Here is a 21,013-nt window from a genome sequence, read left to right as displayed (position 1 = left end):
GAGAGGTATTAGAGCACAGTATAAAAGCATATAGAATTAGTTATTAATGATTTATTTTGTTAAGTAAGAGGGTTAGTCTACATAGTGTGTTTATTGAAACTTTCACCTTATGATGAAATGCTAAATTACCAGGCTAGCTTACACTTCTCATCAGGATGCCAACATCAGCAAACAAACTCTGACCACTGTGCATAAATGGACCCCACTGTAAGCTCACAGGACTTCAATAACAAAGGCAGCCTAGTTAGCCCACAATCTATGGACCCCTCAAAGGCTGGCACAGGCATCAAGGAAATACAATAATGGAAGGTGAAGCCAAAGGGCTAGAAGGCAGCAAAAGAAACTGCCAAGCAGTGTTGATATCATGAACTGGAAAAGATTTTGAGCTAACTTTGGATTTAAGTAACTCCACAGGAAACATATATCTGAGATACTTATAAGAGTTAACTTTTAAACCACTCTACTAATAGCAAAAATGGTTTACATAGACATCTGCAGAAATTGTAAACCCAAATCATCTGACAAAATAGACAAATCTTAGAAATAGACATGTGAGTGCACCTGCTTTTCTCACAGCAGTGCATAAAAATATTCCAAACCCAGACAGACTGTAGCACTGATGCTTTTTGAGTCTTATTTGACTATAAAATGACATCCATGTGATAGCTGATGTGCCAGTGTTTTCATCTGAAAGATTAGTAATGTCTTTGGTAATAAACACTAGTTTCTACTCTACAATATTACTGGCAAGAAACTACACTTAATGCAAAGTAAATAAGCTGATAGACTTCCTGCCTCTGTGAACTCTCCAGAGCTGGGCTGTCACAAGGGTGTAAAAGAGTAAAGAAATGCTTTCATTTGAAGAGTTCGAAATCATTAATGTCTATTAATTTTCCTACTAATAACTTATTTTAAGAAAAACACCATTCCCCTTTTTCTTCAAAGTCATCTTATTCCTATGAATGAAGTGGTGGTTAGAAGCTGAGAGAAGTCTGAGAAATCCCCATAAAGAAAAGCACAAAATCGCTACCTGACTTAGCCTGTGCACCTCCCTGCCTAAAGCCAACCCTCCCCAGCCAGAATGGGCAGTCAAACAGGAACCAGGATGGCTGAGACACACAGAGGGAAGAGAGGCCAAGAGGAACTACCAGCTGCAAGTATAGACACCACTCCTGGTTAAAATTAAATGAAACAAAATACTCGGTGATTCCCTTAATTGAAGATTAGATTTTAGACAAAAATTGAGCTTAATTGAAATTAAAGATGGCAGCTTTCATACAGAGATAATTAGTATTTTCTAATTGCACCACGATAATAATAAACTCATCCTATAATCCAAGTGGATTTTATGCCTAGTAAAAATTACTCTCATTCCTTTATTTTTTTAAAATAACTTTAAGAAATAATCTATTCTTTGCTGAATGTTTATATTACCTATGACACAAATATAATAATTATGATATATTATAATTTGAAAATAATTACTTTAAAACTATTAAAGTCAAAAATACTAAGTAATTTGCCCAAGATCACTTACCTGTAAAAGAAAGATCTTGGGCTCAGACTTAGGTCCAGCTTTTTTTACCACTCTAACCTCCCAACTTACAAATCACAGGTTTTATCTCTATTTTACAACCTAATTTTTACAAACCCTGTAAGGTTTCCCTATGAAGGTTTCTTTTCTGTTACTACCTTCCTTTTAAAAATATAGTAAGAGTCTTATTTATTTAAAATTTTTTTCTGACTGTTAAAGCTATACATGCTCCTTATTTTGAAGAATTAAAAAATATAAGAATAGAAGCTAGAAAATGAAAATTACTTGTAATTCTACCTCCCAGAGGAATATATGTATATGTGTGTATGTGTTTGTGCATGTGTGTATGTGTTTGTACATTTCCCATCTGTGTTCTATCAGCTATATATACTAGTTTGTAACTTGTCTTTTTCACTTAAGTTGAAGACATCTTTTCATGCTCATACATATATATCTACCTCATTATTTGTAACAGGAGAATAGTGGTATCCTGAATGTATATGCATGCATGTATTTAACAACTGTGAAAATAACTGCAAAAAAAATGCAAAGATAATTATTGTAGAATTTTAAAGTAATATTTGCACATATAAAGATTAACTATTTGACTAATGATTGGCATTCAAGTTATTTCCAGGTTTTATCAACAATTCTACAATAAATACTTTTTACAAACTTGTGAGATTATTTGCATATAATAAATTTTTAGATTTGGAACTGCTAAGTCAAGTAACTATTTTAAATGTTGATACATATTATCAGGCTGACTTCCAGAAAGACTGTAACAATTTACATTCTCATGAAATCCATTAGTACCTATGTTGTCACCCACACATATCATCATTTGTTTTCTTCCTTGACAATATGACAAGTAAAAAATGGTATTCCTTGGCCATTTCAATCAGAATACAGTAGTCCCCCTTATCTATCGGGATCCATTTCAAGACTCCTGGTGGATGTCTGAAACCATAGATAATACAGAACCTTATATATACTGTTTTTTTCCTATATATACATACTTATGATAAAGTTTAATATATAAATTAGGCACTGTAAGATATTAACAACAATAATTAATAATAAAATAGAATAATTATAACAATATACTGTAACAAAGCTTATGTAAATGTTATCTTTCTCTCAAAAAGTTCATGGTGGGCTGGCCACTTGGCTCACTCGGTTAGAGCACAGCGTTGTAACACCGGTGTCAAGGGTTCAGATCCCCAGACTGGCCGATCCCCAAAAAGTTATGGAAAAGTGGAATTAAAAGATAACATGAACCTTTCCATGAACTTTTTGAAGTACCCTTGTTCTGTACTCACCTATTTTCAGACCACAGTGGACCGCAGATAAGTGAAACTGCAGAAAGTGAAACTGGATTATGGCAGACTTCTGTATCTTTGATTACCATTGGGACAGAAAATCCTTTTGGGGGGGCAGCTGGCCAGTATGGGGATCCAAACCCTTGACCTTGATGTTACATGGCAGTGCTCTAACCAACTGAGCTAACTGGTCAGTCCCCAGAGAAGCTTTTATGTATCTATTGGTCATTTTCATTTCTTTTTTTGCCAACTGCCAGTTAAGAAAACAAACAAACAAAAAACCTTTTTCCCATTTTTTTTATTGAAATTGTTCATCTTTTTCTTATTGACTTACAAGAATTGCTTTATATATTGGGGCTATTAATCCTTAGTCAGACACAATAATTAAAAATATTTCCCAGTTTGCCATTTGTCTTTTAATTTCATTTATAGTACCTTCTATAATATTATTATTTGTTTTTAATATGGTAAAATTCAAATATCACTTGCCATCTAAAGTTATTGGGTTTCTAAAGACTTTTATTTCTAGTCAAGAAGTAATAACAGGGACTAGATTTATCTTGCCACCTGAAACAACTAAAAAACGAGATATATGAAAAAAATGATTTTTCAAGACATTGAACATCAAACAACCAAGGACAGCGATTGCAGATAGGAGAAACAAATAAGGTAAGCCCTAAGATTGCCTAGATTATTGCCTAGATTGAGTTTTCAGGCCACAGTGCAAGGAGGCATAACTCAGGCAGAGCCCGTAAGGCTTCTTGAGTTAGGAAGATGGAACTGGGAATCCAAGGAGGCCAAGACAGTTAAGAGTTCACAGGACAAACAATTGAAAAGGAGAGAGCTGCACAGAAAAAGAAGTCTCTCAGATCTTCAGCTAAATGCAGATTAGCTCATGTATATGAGGAAAGAACCCAGGTTAAAAAAAGAAACATCCAAAAAAATTAGAGAAAACAATAGCTGACACTTACATAGGGCTGGGAATAGTTTGGATTCCCACTAGTCATACTTCATGGGTGAAGTCTTCAGTGAAGCTTTGCCTCAGTAAAGGGGCAAAATTATCCCTACACTAAAGGCTGCTCTGGTCCCTCCTAACAAAGCTTAACATCAAGACTTGAAAGGGTCAAACTACTTCCAAATAACCTAACTGTATCCCAGAGCAAAGTTCAAGAATATCTATAGGAATACAAAAATACCCAGCACCTAACAAGGTAAAATCCACCAATGTCTGGCATCCAATCAAAAATTACCATGCATGCAAAGAATCAGAAAAATACAAGCAACAATGAAGACTAAAATTGATCAACTGAAACCAATCAAAAAATACATAAACAAATGAGGATGGCTGTATTCCAACAAAACTTTATTTACAAAGACAGGTGGTAAGCCAGATTTGGCTCATGGGCCGTCATTGTCATCCCCTGAGATAGAGGAAAGGTTGAACATGCTAAATAGATACCCTGAAAATATTTTAAAAGACCCAAATGAAACTTCAAGATGAAAACCAAAATATTGGTTTGATCCTTTAATCCAAAAGGATTAAAGAAAGATTAAACATTGCAAAGAAAAGCTTGGCACACTTGAAGACATAGCATTAGAAACTATCCAAAATGAAATGTAAGAGAAAGAAAAGACTAAATAATGAAATAAACAGAGCATCACTGAGCTCTGGGGCAACTTTGAGTGGCCTAATATACAAAAATACTTCAAAAAGTTTGTGGAAATATAGAATTAAAAGATAATACAAACTTTTTGAACTTTTTGAAGGCCTGTCGTATGTATAATTGGAGTTGCCAAAGGAGAGGAATGAGGGGTGGGGAGTGGGGTAAATCTTTTAAAAACTATAAACCCATGTATATAAGAAACTCAAGAATCCCAAGAACAAGAAACATGAAGAAAACTACACCAAGGCACATTACAGCCAAATTGCTTAAAGTTAGTAATAAAGCTATCACATTTCTGAATTAGAATAGTGCAAGGATGGTTAGCAAGTTCAGATAGTAAGGTTACCACATAATACATATCTATCTAGATCTTAAATTTGAGATATCAAGTAGCAAAAGTTCAGATAATAAAGGGATTTATCTAAAAATTTATCCAAATCTGTTTAGTTCTTGTCTTTGGGCAGAGTTTTGGATAGCAAGAGATACTGAAGGAGATCATTATGATAATGTTTTTCAGTGAATTATGCCTCACTATATCTGTATCCCTTTGCAATGTAATATTTCTGCTCAAGAGATGGGGTCTTTTTATTCACCCCTTATATCTGGCTGAACTTCCAACTTGTTTTGACCAATAAAATGTGGCAGGAGTGAGTATGAGTTCTGGGTCCTAGGCTTCCAGAAGGCTCCAGTAGCTTCTGCCTTCAGTCAGCCACCATGGAAAGAAGCTTGGTCTAGACAACTGTATAAGACATCACAGAGAGGGAGAGGTCACAGACTCTTAGGCCCATCAGCTCTGGCCAACCCACTGGATTAAAGCAGCCTCAGAAGTGAGTCCAGGTGAGACCCACAGAACTGCTTAACCAATCTGCAGACTCTTGAGAAATAATAATTCATTATTATATATATATACTTTTTTGGTATCAATGTCATGCTTAGAAAGCCCTTGTCACTTCATATTATAAAAATATAAACCCATATTTCCTTCTAGTGCTTTTGTGCTTTATTTTGTACACTTAGCAGTTTACTTTGCTTTAGTGTATGATATGAATATGGTATCCAACCTTGCTTTTTTCAAATAGTTATCCTAATAACACGTAATGAATAACCATTCTTTCCCCCATTGATTTGAATGTTACTTTTACTAAACTAAATTTTGAAGACAGCTTATAAAGACAAATCCAAAAGAAAAAATGTCCAAATCCACCCTCAAATACGGAAGTTATCAAACTAAATTAGTAGTGTTTGTATAAAAAATTCCATATTTCCATTTTAAGTACGTATACGCATACTTTACTATAAATATTCTTTTTCTACATTTCAAGAAAATCAGAAACATGTGTTTTTCAACATTTTGATGTGGAAATAGTCTTATTATTCGGAAAGCTTTTCAGTATTGTGTTCACTCTAATATGATTTTACTGGTACTAATTAACCCTGGTCTTGTAATGTGGTTTCTACAGCTCTCTGACTATGTATTAATCAAATGACCTTAAGTCAGCACTCATCCAACTGAAAATGCTTCTTGAGAAGCCTTCACTGCAATCTACAAATATGAGATAAAATTCAAGTGAATTTTTTTTCCACATTGTAAAGTATGGGGAAAAAAGGATCCTGTTAAATTCCAGGTAGGACTTTTTAAACATGCAGTTCTCCTGGGAGTTTCTTAGTCCCTTAAAGTGAAATCTAAGACATTTTATGGAAATTACTATAACAGCAAGATTAAATCCTATATTCCTACCAACAAAGCATGCTAACAGTGTTTAAGCAGATCTCTGTTAAAGGAGAAATACAGTTCCTAACTTTCAACTTTATGTAAGTAAGGCATAGGTATATAACCAAATGATCGTTCTTGATTTGCCTCCTTTTAGAACTACTCCTTTGTCAAATTTTCCTCTGTAAGTGTCGAGGAAGCCATTGATTGGAGAAAGGAAAGAAGCTTAAAAAGGCAGAAATAGCAGAGAGGAGCTGACTCTTAGTGGGGTCCCTAGAAAGTATAGCCTGCCTATACATTCCCCCCACCAAATCTCCTACATTGCTAGTATTGCTCCACTTGATTTGGTCATGTTGCCTAAAATCACATCAATGAGAGATTCATTTCATTGTAAGGCAGAACTTCTAAAATATTTTTATTATTCATATTATTGGTGGGATTTTCTTGTTCATGGTTTTGGGATGTTTTATTATTGACTTTGGGAGGTTTTTATATATTAAGGATACATTGAAAATAATTTTTCCCATTTTTTTTTCATTTGCTTTTAAATTTAAAAAGCACTTTAATTCTTCCAGTTATTGGCTTTGAAATCTAAAACATTTTTTTAATTAAACTTTTAATCTTGAGATAATTATGGCTACATATGTATGATGCACATGTATTAGAAGAAATAATACATAAAGATCTGGTGTATTCTTTAACCAATTTCTCCCAATGGAAACATTTTACAAAACTAAAGTGCAAAATTGCAACAAGGGTATTGACACTGATACAGTCAAGATACAGAGCATTTCAACCATCAAAAGGATTCCTCGCATTGCCATTTTATAGCCACACTAACCTCCCTCTATTCCTACCCCTTCCTTAACCCCGGCAACCAGTAGTCTATTCTCCAACCTATTATTTTATCATTTAAAGAATGTTTTTTTAAATGGAATCACTCACAATGTAACCTTTTGAGGCTTGCTTTTTTCACTAAGGGCAGTTTTCCAACAATTCATTCAGGTTGTCATGTGTACCAATACTTCATTCCTTTTTATTGCTGAATAGTATTCCATGGTATAAATGGGCCACTGTTTGTTTAACCATTCATCATTAAAGGGCATTTGGGTTGGTTCCAGTTTTTTACTATTACAAATAAAACTGCTATAAAAAATTGTGTACAGGTTTTTGTGTGAACATAAGCTTTCATTTCTCCGAGATAAATGCTTAGGAGTGTAATTGCTGGGTCATATGGTAGTTGCATGCTTAGTTTTTTTAAAAACTGCCTAACTGTTTTCCAGAATGGCTATTGTGTTGTATATTCCAACCAGCAATGTACAAGTGAGTCAGTTTCTTGGCATTCATGCCAGCATTTGATGGTATAACTGTTTTTATTTTGTTTGGTTTTGGTGTGGTTTGGGGATTTTAAAGCCGTTTTGATAGGTGTGTAGTGATATCTCATTGTGGTTTTAACTTGCACTTCTTCAAAGGCTAATAATGCTAAACATCTTTTCATATGCTTGTCATCTCTATGTTCTCTTCAGTGACTCTTCAGGTCTTTTGCCCATTTTCTACTGTTCTATTTGCTTTAATATTGTCAAATTCTGAGAGTTCCTTATATATTCTCAATACTAACCCTTCGTTAAATATGTGGCTTGTAAACATGTTCTCCATTCTGTGGCTTTTCTTTTCATTCACTTAATAGAATCTTTGGCAAAACAAAAGTCTCTATATTTGAGAAAGTTCAACTTATCAATTTTTCCTTTTATGGATCATGCTTTCGGTATTAAGTGTAAGAATTCTTTGCCTAGCCCTAGATCCCAAAATCCTCTCTTAATTTCTTCCTAAAAGCTTTATAATTTTATATTTTACCTTTAAGTCCATGGTCCATTTTATTTATTTTTTAAATGAAAGATAATTTATTATACATATGTGTGGGGTACAAGTTGACCATCAATACTTGTATATGTGATGATCAAATCGGGGTAATTAACATATTCATCATCACAAAACGGAATCAGTCTTTGTGTCAATTAGCCAATTTCTTGCTATCCTCTCTCTCCCTCCTCCTTTCCTACCTCTAGTAAACACAGTTCTGTTCTCTTCTTCTGAAAGTCCATGATCCGTTTTGAGTTAATTTTTGTATAAGGTGTAAGACTTAGGTCAGAGTTCTTTTGTTACTGTTGTTGTTGTTTGAATCTGGATGTCTAACTGCTCCAGCACACTTATTGAAATGGCTCTCTTTCCACAATTACATTGTTTTTACACTTCTATCAAAAAGCCAGTTGGACATATTTATGTGGGTCTATTTCTGGGTTCTTTCTCCAATTCCATTGCTCTGTGTGTGAATCCCTCCAATAATACCACACAATCTTAATTACTGTAGCTACATAATAAGTCTTGGAATCAGGTAGACTGATTCCTCCCACTATATTCTTTTTAAAAATGGTTCTAGCTATTCTATCTAGTTCCTTTGTCTTTTCATATAAGTTTTAGGACAATATTGTCTCTATCTACAATAAATCTTACTGGGATTTTGATAGGAATTATGTTAAATCTATATATCAATTTAGAGAGAATTGATATGATCCCTATGTCAAATCTTCCAATTTATGAACATAGTATGTCTATGTTGCTCCATTTATTTAGATCTTATTTGATTTTTTTTTATTAGCATTTTGTAGTTTTCAGCATGTAAGTCCTGTACACATTTTGTTTGATTTGTACATATGTATTTTCAGGTTATTTGGAGCAACTGCAAAGGGTATGCTTAATGTCATTGTCCATGTATTCACTGCCAGTATACAGAAATAAAATTGATTTTTATATGTTTTTCTTGTATTCTGCAATCTTGCTAAACTCACTTACTAGTTGTAAGAGTATTTTTGTAGATTCCATAGGATTTTCTACGTAAAAAAAATCATGTCATGTCAGGTCATCTGCAAATAGAAACAGTTCTGATTCTTCCTTTCTAATATGAATGTCTTTGATTTCCTTTTCTGGCCTTATTGCACCAGCTAAAACTTCTATCACTATTTGAATAAATATGATGAGAGTAGGCATCCTTGACTTTTTCCCAAATTCAAGCGGAATGAGTTCAGTCTTTCACCATTAAGAATAATGTTATCTGTAGGTTTCCTTTATCAAGTTGAGGAACTTCCCCTCTCTTCCTATTTTTCTGAGTTTGATGAATGAGAGATGAATTTTGAACACTCTTTCATATTGATTAATATGATCATATTTTTCTCCTTTTCCCTGTTAATATGGTGGGTTACATTGATTGATGTTTCAAATAGTGAACTAGCCTTGCATCCCTGGAATAAAGCACACTTAGTCATAATGTACAATTCTTTTTTTAAGTTGCTGAATTCTATTTGCTAACATATGTTCAGGATTTTTGCATCTATGTTCATTGGGGATGTAGGTCTATAATTTTCTTTTTTGTACAATCTTTGTCTGGCTTTGGAATCACAGTAACACTAGCCTCATAAAATGTATTGGGAAGTGTTCCCTCCTCTTCTAGTTTCTGAAAGAGATTTACACAAATGGTACATTTTCTTCTTTTGTTTTGTTTTATTTTGTTTTTCTTTGAATTTCTGTAAAGGTTTTATTCTGCATAGAGGGGAGAGGGGGCTCAGTCCTTCTTGGCAGCCACATTCCTCATGGTGGCCAGGACATTGCTCATCTCTTCTTGCTTCCTCTTAGTGGAGATGTGTGTCCCCACCCTTTTCTTGATGAACTTGAAGGCCTCTTTGTCCTTGGAGAACTTGAGCAGCTCCACGGTGTGGCACTCTTAAGGGGCAAAGCCACACACTTTTTGCATCACAATGTCCCGCATGAAATTTGTATGCTTGGTGAGGCACCCGCAGCATCAGCTGTGCCTCAGTTTGTTCACGTTCTTGGTCATCTTGTGGCCCTTGTTGAAGCCCATGGCAATGGGGTAGCACAGAGCCACACCTACTGCTCTTCAGTGGCTGCTGCAGCAGAAGGCCATTTTCTTCCTTATATGTTTGATAGACTTTTCATTTTTAAGTCCTCCTTTTTTCCTGTGCCCCAGTTCCTTCCCTTACTACTAAGGTGACCTAATCCTTTCATTGAACTCCCTTCAGGTTACTTAACAGGAAAATGGAGAAAATAAAACTTACCCCACACAGGTATTTTAAGAGTTAAAAACAGAGTGCTTATAACAGTACTTGTACATTGCAGCAGGTACTACGATTATGATTATTCCCCATATCCAATTAGTCACCAAGTCCTTTTTTTCCTTTAAATACTGTCCCAGGACTGGTACTAGGATGAGGTAAGAGAGTCACGTAGGGAACAAAATTTAAGGGGACACTCGCTCTAGGTGAGTATGCCTTTCTTGTGTCACCCTAGTCCCAGCCCTGCTCTTCCCCATCACTTCTTTCTTTCCCTGAAATCACCCTAACTTAGCTCTTCATTCCATACTGGATCTCTCAGTTACACAAAATATAACCCATATTTCAGTCTTGACCATAGTCTCAATTCTATTATGAAGGCTTCCTAAATAATTTCAGACCATGTTTATCTCTCCCTTCCTTGAAAATCTGGGTCACTGCTGTGAATTGCTATTTGACTCTTGATGTGTCTCAAAGACTAACATTTTCTTAAGTGCTGGGTCAAAAGGCAGGGTCTTGTAATTCCCTGAATCTTTCCCCTAACGAATTGCGCAATACCCAGTACCCAGTAGATACTCAACGTAAACTCAAATAAAAGAATTAAGGCAAGTTTTAAAAAACTATTTTTCTCATTATAACTAAAACTCTTACTAACATACATACGAAAGTATATTTTGGCTATAAAATATTTTTACTTATAAGGGCTGGCTGGTTAGCTCAGTTGATTAGAGCACGGTGTTAATAACACCAAGGTCAGGGTGTCAAGGTGACACATAAAATTAATGTAAATTTTAATTTTGGAAGTATATTGATACAAATTTTAGCACAGAAATGATTATTATGCAGTTATAAATGAACATTATACATTATGGTAGCTAATCTCCAAAGATGCCTCTCCTCCTTCCCTTCTCCCCCACCCCACCAATAAACCATGCCTTTGTGTGGTTTCCTATCTTTGAACCTGGGCTATCCCTCAGACTCACTTTTGACCAAGAGAATGTGGTAGAAGTGATGCTGCATGATTTTCAAGACATAAGGTCACAAGTCAAAAGAAGCCCTTCGGTTGCCATCTGGGTCTCTCGAACTACATGCTCTAGAGGATGAAGGCCACCAGCTAAGAAGTCCAACTATCCTGAAACAGCAATGCTGAAGGAAGCCTAAGACAGCCGTGTGGAGAGGCCATGGAGAGAGAAAGAGATGTCCTGCCAGCCTCAACTATTCCAGTCATCCCAGGTGAGGTGCCAAACACACGAGTGAAAGAGCCATCTGGAATGCCCAGTTCAGTTGAGGATTACGGTGACTCCAGCCCCAGACTATTGTTTAAAGCCACTAAGTTTTGTGGTGTTCTTTCAGGCGGCAATATATAACCATAAAATGTAATCACTCAGGCACAAGTAAGCAGGACTATAATAAACATATGTGTTTTATTTCAATCGTATCCCTAAAGCTATTATTATTTTATTTGTCTACTGTAGTTGTTTTTCATGGTATTATTTTGTTAATTTTATTGCCTTTTTAATTTTATTACATTGTTTCATATTACAAATTATAATTGGCTTATTAATAACAGTAACCAGAAAACATTTTCTCTTTGTAGAATCCACTCAAAACTGGTTATTAAAATATGAAGCTTTTAAAACATTTTTTGAAAGTATGAATAATGTCTTTATTTTTTCTTCTATACTAAGTAGTACATAGTAGTAATTCAATAAAGGTTGAGAATTGAATTGGCAAATGATGGGAAATAATCATTTGGTGAAAAATTCAAGCCCCCATCTTTTACTGAATCCACCATTGACCCACTTGAGAATTTTTTTTTCTCCTGCCCAGTTAAGAATTTTTAAAATACAGAAAGACTTTTCATTTGACATCTATTGTCAGGTCCTTTTAATATTCTTAAGCTTTTATCCTAATTTAATATTATCCATTCTAATCCTTTAATACTCCAAAATACATATTGTAATAAACCAACAATCAATTCACAAATAAAAATAAAATAATTTGACATTTTAAATGCAATTTGAGAGCCTAAAAGGAAATAATTAGAAATAAATAAAATAATCCTTTCATATAGCTTTGAACAAAAAAAAATAGAAAAATCTTTTCTAAAAGCTTTGTTCAAACATTTCACCACATTTTTGCAAATACGCCAAATTTTTAACTCTCTTAACTGAGTAACAGTTTCTTAAAAATTTAATGACTACTTACTGCAATTCTATATTCTGTATGTACCATTATTAATTTAAAATTTTCTATTATAATTGTTTATCTACCTAATTTACAGACCTGGTTTCTAAGAAAACCTTGATCATCACAAAAAAAAGTTATAAATATATATGTATTTATTAAAACCCCAGTCCTCCTTTGTATTCCTGATTTGCCTTCTGTGTCACAATAGTGAACAAAGTTCTAACCATTTTAGTTGGTTTGGTTAGAAAAAGAATGAAACATTACTAACAGTTGGATAAAAGGCTGAGAATTTATCTTAGTCTCAAAGAATTCACAATATACTTTTTTTTAAAAAAATTTTATTTTGTCGATATACATTGTGGCTGATTATTGTTCCCCATCACCAAAACCTCCCGCCCTCCTCCCTCCGCCCCTCCCCCCCACCAATGTCCCCTCTGTTTGCTTCTTGTATCAACTTCGAGTAATTGTGGTTGTTATATCTTCTTCCTCGCCCCCCACGGTTTTCTTTTTGTGTGTGTGTGTGTGTGAATTTATATATTAATTTTTAGCTCCCACCAATAAGTGAGAACATGTGGTATTTCTCTTTCTGTGCCTGACTTGTTTCACTTAATATAATTCTCTCAAGGTCCATCCATGTTGTTGCAAATGGCAGTATTTCATTCGTTTTTATAGCTGAGTAGTATTCCATTGTGTACATGTACCACATTTTCCGTATCCACTCATCCGATGATGGACATTTGGGCTGGTTCCAACTCTTGGCTATTGTAAAAAGTGCTGCGATGAACATTGGGGAACAGGTATACCTTCAACTTGATGATTTCCATTCCTCTGGGTATATTCCCAGCAGTGGGATAGCTGGGTCGTATGGTACATCTATCTGCAATTGTTTGAGGAACCTCCATACCATTTTCCATAGAGGCTGCACCATTTTGCAGTCCCACCAACAATGTATGAGAGTTCCTTTTTCTCCGCAACCTCGCCAGCATTTATCGTTCAGGGTCTTTTGGATTTTAGCCATCCTAACTGGGGTTAGATGGTATCTCAGTGTGGTTTTGGTTTGCATTTCCCGGATGCTGAGTGATGTTGAGCATTTTTTCATATGTCTGTTGGCCATTTGGATATCTTCCTTAGAGAAATGCCTACTTAGCTCTTTTGCCCATTTTTTAATTGGGTTGCTTGTTTTTTTCTTGTAAAGTTGTTTGAGTTCCTTATATATTCTGGTTATTAATCCTTTGTCAGATGTATATTTTGCAAATATTTTCTCCCACTCTGTTAGTTGTCTTTCAACTCTGTTAATTGTTTCTTTTGCTGTGCAGAAGCTTTTTAGTTTGATATAATCCCATTTGTTTATTTTTCCTTTGGTTGCCCGTGCTTTTGGGCTCGTATTCATGAAGTCTGTGCCCAGTCCTATTTCCTGAAGTGTTTCTCCTATGTTTTCTTTAAGAAGTTTTATTGTTTCAGGGTGTATATTTAAATCCTTAATCCATTTTGAGTTGATTTTAGTATATGGTGAGAGGTATGGATCTAGTTTCATTCTCCTGCATATGGATATCCAGTTATCCCAGCACCATTTGTTGAAGAGGCAGTCCCTTCCCCAGTGAATAGGCTTGGTGCCTTTGTCAAAGATCAGATGGCAGTAAGTGTGTGGGTTGATTTCTGGATTCTCTACTCTATTCCATTGATCAGTGTGTCTGTTTTTATGCCAGTACCATATTTTTTTGGTTATTATAGCTTTGAAGTATAGCTTAAAGTCAGGTAGTGTTATGCCTCCAGCTTTATTTTTTTTGCTCAGCATTGCTTGGGCTATGCGTGGTCTTTTATTGTTCCATATAAATGACTGGATAGTTCTTTCCATTTCTGAGAAAAATGTCTTTGGAATTTTGATGGGGATTGCATTGTATTTGTATATCACTTTGGGTAGTATGGACATTTTTACTATGTTGATTCTTCCAATCCAAGAGCATGGGATATCTTTCCATCTTCTTGTATCCTCTCTAATTTCTCTCAGCAGTGGTTTGTAGTTCTCATTATAGAGATTTTTCACATCCTTGGTTAACTCAATTCCTAAGTATTTTATTTTTTTGGTGGCTATTGTAAATGGGCAGGCTTTCTTGATTTCTCATTCTGCATGTTCACTATTGGAGAAAAGAAATGCTACTGATTTTTGTGTGTTGATTTTGTATCCTGCTACTGTGCTGAAATCATTTATCAGTTCCAACAGTTTTTTTGTAGAGGTTTTAGGCTGTTCGATATATAGGATCATGTCATCTGCAAACAAGGACAGTTTGACTTCATCTTTTCCAATCTGGATGCACTTTATTTCCTTCTCTTCTCTGATTGCTCTGGCTAGTACTTCCAACACTATGTTGAATAGGAGTGGTGAGAGTGGGCATCCTTGTCTAGTTCCTGTTCTTAAAGGAAAAGCTTTCAGCTTTTCCCCATTCAGGATGATATTGGCAGTGCGTTTGTCAAATATGGCTTTAATTATGTTGAGATACTTTCCCTCTATACCTAACTTATAGAGGTTCTTTGTCATGAATGAGTGCTGAACTTTATCAAATGCTTTTTCAGCATCTATAGAGATGATCATATGGTCCTTGTGTTTGACTTTATTAATATGGTGTATCACATTTATTGATTTGCGTATGTTGAACCAACCTTGCAACCCTGGGATGAATCCCACTTCATCGTGATGAATAATTTTACGTATGTGTTGCTGTATTCTGTTTGCTAGTATTTTAGTGAGGATTTTTGCATCTATATTCATGAAGGATATCAGCGTGTAGTTTTCTTTTTTGGTTATATCTTTCCCTGGTTTTGGTATCAGGATGATGTTTGCTTCATAGAATGAGTTTGGGAGATTTGCATCCGTTTCAATCTTTTGGAATAGTTTGTAAAGAATCGGTGTCAATTCCTCTTTGAATGTTTGGTAAAATTCTGCTGTGAATCCATCTGGTCCTGGGCTTTTCTTTGTTGGGAGCCTTCTGATAACAGCTTCAATCTCCTTTATTGTTATTGGTCTGTTCAAATTTTCTACGTCTTCATGGTTCACTTTTGGGAGCTTGTGAGTGTCCAAAAATTTATCCATTTCCTCCAGATTTGCAAATTTGTTGGCGTATAGTTGTTTATAGTAGTCTCGAATGATTCCTTGTATTTCAGATGAATCAGTTGTAATATCACCTTTTTCATTTCTCATTTTTGTTATTTGAATCTTCTCTCTTCTTTTTTTTGTTAGCCATGCTAATGGTTTGTCAATTTTATTTATCTTTTCAAAAAACCAACTTTTTGATTCATTGATCTTTTTATTGTTTTTTGGGTTTCAATTTCATTCAGTTCTGCTCTGATCTTAATGATTTCTTTCCGTCTGCTAACTTTAGGTTTCGATTGTTCTTGTTTTTCTAGTTCTTTAAGGTGAAGTATTAGCTTGTTCACTTGCCATCTTTCCATTTTTCTGAGGTGAGCATTTAATGCAATAAATTTCCCCCTTAATACTGCTTTTACAGTATCCCACAGGTTTTGGTATGATGTGTCATTATTTTCATTCGTTTCAATAAATTTTTTGATTTCCTCCTTGATTTCTTCTTAGACCCATATGTAATTAAGTAGAATGCTGTTTAATTTCCATGTGTTTGTATAGTTTCCAGAGTTTCGTTTGTTATTAATTTCTAGTTTTAATCCATTGTGGTCTGAGAAAATACATGGGATTATTCCAATTTTTTTGAATTTATTGAGACTTGAATTGTGACCCAATATGTGATCTATCCTGGAGAATGATCCATGTGCTGATGAGAAGAATGAATATTCTGAGGTTGTTGGATGGAATGTTCTGTAGATATCAGCCAATTCCAATTAGTCTAGAGTCTTGTTTAGATCTTGTGTTTCTCTACTGATTCTTTGCCTAGATGATCTGTCTAATATTGACAGTGGAGTGTTCAGGTCCCCTGCTATTATGGTATTAGTGTCTATTTCCTTCTTTAGGTCTAATAGAGTTTGTTTTATAAATCTGGCTGCTACAAAATTGGGTGCGTACATATTTATGATTGTTATGTCTTCTTGATGGATGAGTCCTTTTATCATTAAGTAGTGTCCCTCATTGTCTCTTTTTATGGTTTTTAGTTTAAAGTCTATTTTGTCAGATATAAGAATAGCTACTCCAGCTCATTTTTCTTTTCTGTTTGCATGGTAAATCTTTTTCCATCCTTTCACTCTTAGTCTGTGTGAATCTTTATGGGTGAGGTGGGTCTCTTGTAGGCAGCATATAGTTGGGTCCTCCTTTTTGATCCAGTCAGCCAGTCTGTGTCTTTCGATTGGGGAATTTAAGCCTTTTACATTAAGAGTTGTTATTGAAAGGTGTTGATTTATTCCTAGCATTTTATTGGTTGTTTGGTTGTCTTAGGTGTCTTTTGTTCCTTGCTTTCTGATTTACTGTTTGGTTTCTGCGTTTGTTGGTTCCTTAGTTTGTAGATGGCATTTTTGTTTGTTTGTTTGTTTTCTCTTCATGAATGCCATTTTTATTATACTAGTGGGTTTTGATTTGTCTTGGGTTTTTTTGGTAGTGGTAGCTATTTTTCAGGAACCAAACCCAGTACTCCCTTGAGGATTTCTTGTAAGTGTGGTCCTGTGGTAGTGAACTCCCGCGGTTTTTGTTTGTCTGAGAAATATACTATTTGCCCTTCATTTTGGAAGGATAGCCTTGCAGGGTAGAGTATTCTTGGCTGGCAATCTTTGTCTTTTAGTATTTTGAATATATCATCCCATTCCTTTCTAGCTTTTAGGGTTTGTGATGAAAAGTCTGATGTTAGCCTGATTGGGGCTCCCTTATAGGTGATTTGACGCTTCTCTCTTGCAGCTTTTAAGATTCTCTCTTTGTCTCTGAGTTTTGCCAATTTGACTATACCATGTCTTGGAGAAGGCCTTTTTGGGTTGAATACGTGTGGAGATCGTTGAGCTTCCTGGATCTGAAGATCTGTGATTTTTCCTATACCTGGGAAGTTTTCTGCCACTATTTTGTTGAATATGTTTTCAATGCAATCTCCGTTTTCCTCCCCTTCTGGAATACCCATGACTCGGATATTTGAGCGCTTAAGGTTGTCTGATATCTCTCTCAGATTTTCTTCAATGTCTTTGATTCTTTTTTCTTTCTTTTTGTCTGCTTGTGTTATTTCAAACAGCCCATCTTCAAGTTCAGAGGTTCTCTCTTCAACTTCAACAAGCCTGCTGGCTAAACTCTCCGTTGTGTTTTTTATTTCGCTGAATAACTTCTTCAGTTCAGCAAATTCTGCTACATTTTTTTTCAGGACATTGATTTCCTTGTACATTTCCTCTTTCAGATCCTGTATACTTTTCCTCATTTCATCATGATGTCTAGCTGAATTTCTTGTATCTCATTCAGTTTCCTTAGAATTATCACTTGAAATTCTTTGTCAGTCATTTCAAGGGCTTCTTGTTCTATAGGATCTAGAGTTTGAGATTTATTAACTTTTGGTGGTGTACTTTCTTGATTTTTTGTATTTCTGCTATCTTTTTTTTGATGTTTATTCATTGTGGCAGGGGGTTTCACAGTCCACCGGTTTGAGACTATTGACTAACTAAGATGTTGCTGTGGTTGCCAATTTTGTATGGCTACCTCCGTGACTGCTCAGTTGGCCTCTAGTGCCTTGTGTTTATGGTTGCCTCGGGTCTTGGGCCTCTCCGGGGAGCCACCTCTCTGGTCAGCTTGGACTCCGCTGGGCTGCTGGATCACGGGGCGGTACTGCAGGGTGTGTGGTCTCTGCTGAGCTTTCATTTCCCATGCAGGACTTCTCCCTGTTCTGTGCGCTCTGGCCCGGGCTGTTGGATCACGCAGTGGCGACCCCACAGGGTGTGTGGTTTCTGTCGAGTCTCCGCCTCCCTAGCCGGACGTCTTCCCTGCTCTGTGCGCACTGAGCTGGCCTGGGACGTGCCTTCTGCAATCCTCGTCTATCAGCCGGGCCTCAAGACACTGCTCAGCACCGCCTTGCCCAGGAAGTCTACCAGGTTTCTGCTAGGCGCAGACAACCGGTCGCTCTGGGTGCCTTTGTAGCACTGTGTAGATCTTTGTCGGGACTTATCACCTTCCTCCTGGTATCGCGGTTATTTGTGTACTTGTCTTATCTCCCACCCCAGAGCATGAGCTCCTTGGGGGAGGAGCCCACAGCACACGGTTCACCTTTGTATCCCCCCGGCGCGGACCGAGTCCGGTGCCCGCCCGCAGTCAGCTCTCTGGCAGGTTCAAGCGGACTTGGGAACTCTTCTATCACACTATTCCTAACCAGAAATTGGTTAGGCGTTTTTCCAAACTGTTGGCCTGCAGAGATGGTATCTGCCTCCCAGTATCAGGAAGTTTACCGGGGGCCGGAGCCCAGGGTGCGGTGGAGTGACAGTCGGCCCCGCCCGTACTTCCTTGCCCTCCCGACGCTGGCCGGGGATGCCCCACGCCACCAGCCCCACCAGAGAACCACGGAGGGAGTGGGAGGGGAGGCCAGCCCGCAGGCCCCGGGAAGCCCCACGCTGGGGCAAGCAAGTGGGAAGGCTCAGTGAGGAGCCGAGCTGGGCGAGGAGGACAGGCGTGGCTGAGCCAGGACGGAGCTGCCACCACCTGAGAAAATGGAGGCAGCCCCGGGGCCAGTGAGTGGCCCGGTGATGCAGGCGGAAGCCGGGCGGGCATCTGCCCCCCGAGCAGGGCTGGGTCAGGGGTCACTCACAGGGCTGTGCCAGGTCGGGCGGCTCCCTCTCTGCCTCTGCTTTGTCGCCGTCCCTGTTCTCGGCTGCCGCCACCTCGGGCTGCTCAGTCGGTCCCGCAGCGCGGCTCGGGCACTCCCAGGAATCTTCTTTTATGCCGGCCTGAAACCTCGAATCCTGAATAGGGCAGCTGGCCACCTTCAGCGCGGCCCCGGCCTCCGGGATCCTGGCTGCATCAACAGCAGCCCTGGCGCCGTGTTCTGTTTAGAGACTTGCTTTTGCAGCTAAGAAACAGTTCTTTTCCTGCTCCATACTTCAAAGCTGTTGCCTGTAAACGAGGCAGCCTCTCCTGCCAAGGGCAAAGTGGCGGTCAGCCCCCATGACCAGCCACCAGCAGCAGTCCTCCCTTAAGAGATGGCAAGAGGAAGGTCCACAAGTTTCCTGGCTGCCTAAGGCCCAGTGGCCACCTTTTCCTCCTCAGCTACTCCGCGCCAACCACCGCAGCCACCGCCATCTTGAAGCGGAACGGGCTAAAAAATCCACAATATACTTTTAGAAGAGAAAAATCTAGAAGTTCATCAGCCAGAAAATATATTATAAAAGGGATTTAGAATAAATTAAGCATGTTCAAAGACTCTCAAGAAGGTCTTCAAAATGAAGCTGCCCATGAGACATAATGTTAATCAAGTAATTGAAAGAAAAACAATTCAGCCTGGCTAAGTGCCTATTTACAGAGATACTTCTGGGCTCAACAAATGAGAATACATAAGAAAGCAGTTGTTCAGGTGTTTCTGAATTTCACTTCTCATATTTTAACTACCGTCTTCAGAACTTCTCACACAGTCACTTTACTGAATTCCAGATTACACAGATTGTTATAAATCACTATGGCCAAGGGGCCGGGTAAGAAAGCCCATCTGATTTTACTCTTTTATCTCCATAAGACAGAAGTGTAGGGGTCAAGACTCAAAGTCTATCAAGAAAACTGAATTACTGGCTTAGTCTAGATATAACCATAGAGCATCAAATCAAATTATAAGAAAGAGGCTGAAAGACATGGAGCAAAATTTATACTCACATTAGCAGAGGGCAGGTCAGGAATACCAAGTTCAGATCCCAAAGTGGGAAGGTGAGACATTGGGGTTTAAATTCACTGGCTGGCACAACTTTCTGGTAGAGAAGAGACACTAAATTGTCTCTGTAATCCTCCAGGTTGTAACTGATGTGAGTTCCACCTCCACCTTACTGTAATTTCTGTGTTAATCCCTAAACACCTAGCCCCAAGGGTCATAATATAGCTCTTACACATTTTTCAGAGCCAAAATGTTGGTGTTTTCTTTCCCCTGGTATTCCTGCAGCAGTGTCAGAGCACACAAATGAATGATTGTGATTTTATATGATAACTTCTTATGGAAGGAATGCTCAAGTAACTCCAAAAAGGTAAAATAATAATTTTATCTTCTAAGATTTCCGGTGTCTTCTTTGCCTATAAAAATGTATACTAAAAGTTTTCACTGAATATTAAAGTAAAAAACTAAATGGAAGAGAATTATGAATCTAAGAAAGCACAGTGGATAGGACTAAGCAGGCACGTATATGCTTTGTATAATATAAATCACAGAATCTCAGTTTTAAAGAACCTTTGACCAACTGAAGATGCTTGGAAAATTATGATGGAAGAAAAATGATTGTATTACAACTTAAGTGAGGAGTCAGTATTTTTCCATTGTTAAAAATCACGATGCCAATGCACTAAGTCCTTGCTCCCTAAT

General features: G+C 37.2%; 1 protein-coding gene and 1 pseudogene across 5 annotated transcripts in view; both read right to left on the bottom strand.

Moving 5' to 3' along the window:
* The window catches only part of ATG10 (autophagy related 10), a 292,867-nt gene that overhangs the window by 191,486 nt on the left and 80,368 nt on the right, over nucleotides 1-21,013 (bottom strand). The gene's annotated exons all lie outside the window — the stretch shown is intronic.
* LOC134369452 (large ribosomal subunit protein eL36-like) lies at nucleotides 9,848-10,414 on the bottom strand (annotated as a pseudogene).

This window comes from Cynocephalus volans, chromosome 2 (assembly GCF_027409185.1).
Source record: "Cynocephalus volans isolate mCynVol1 chromosome 2, mCynVol1.pri, whole genome shotgun sequence".
Lineage (NCBI taxonomy): Eukaryota > Metazoa > Chordata > Mammalia > Dermoptera > Cynocephalidae > Cynocephalus > Cynocephalus volans.
The sequence above is the reverse complement of the archived record's forward strand: the minus strand, read 5'-3'. Positions and strand labels throughout refer to the sequence as shown.